The 570-nt window shown below is 62.6% G+C and overlaps 1 pseudogene; it reads left to right on the forward strand.

Annotated features, from left to right (window-relative positions):
* Nucleotides 1-570, forward strand: part of LOC104537678 — a 1,388-nt pseudogene that overhangs the window by 295 nt on the left and 523 nt on the right.

Here is a 570-nt window from a genome sequence, read left to right on the forward strand (position 1 = left end):
CCTGGTGCTGCAGGGCTTGCTCCATCGCTTCCACCATGGCCAGGTCCACCTGGACCTCCACAACCTCCTTATTGCAGAGTTCGCCGCTGTGACGGTGCTCATCTCTGTGGGAGCATTCCTGGGGAGGACCAGCCCCTGCCAGCTCCTCGTCGGGGCTGCCTGCGAAGTCCCCGTCTACCTCACCAGTGAGTGGGTCATTGTCACCCACCTGGGTGTCTTGGATGTTGGGGGTACCATCACAATCCACGTCTTCTCCTGCTATTTTGGCCTCGGTGCATCCAAGGCTCTGTTTGGGGCAGCACGGCGGCCAGTGCACCCCAAGGAGACCCCAACACCCCGCTCTGACCTCCTGTCCCTCGTGGGTACCCTCATCCTCTGGGTTTTCTGGCCCAGCTTTGTGGCTGTCCTCTGCCAACCAGGAGACGCTCAGCGCCGCGCCATCCTGAACACCATCCTGGCCATGAGTGCCAGTGCTGTGACCACTGTGGTGACCTCCAGCCTTCTGGAGAAGGACGGCAAGCTCAGCCCCGGCCACCTGCAGAATGGCAGCCTGGCTGGCGGGGTGGCCAT

This window comes from Mesitornis unicolor, unplaced genomic scaffold, assembly GCF_000695765.1.
Source record: "Mesitornis unicolor isolate BGI_N332 unplaced genomic scaffold, ASM69576v1 scaffold32123, whole genome shotgun sequence".
In the NCBI taxonomy this organism is placed as follows: Eukaryota; Metazoa; Chordata; class Aves; order Mesitornithiformes; family Mesitornithidae; genus Mesitornis; species Mesitornis unicolor.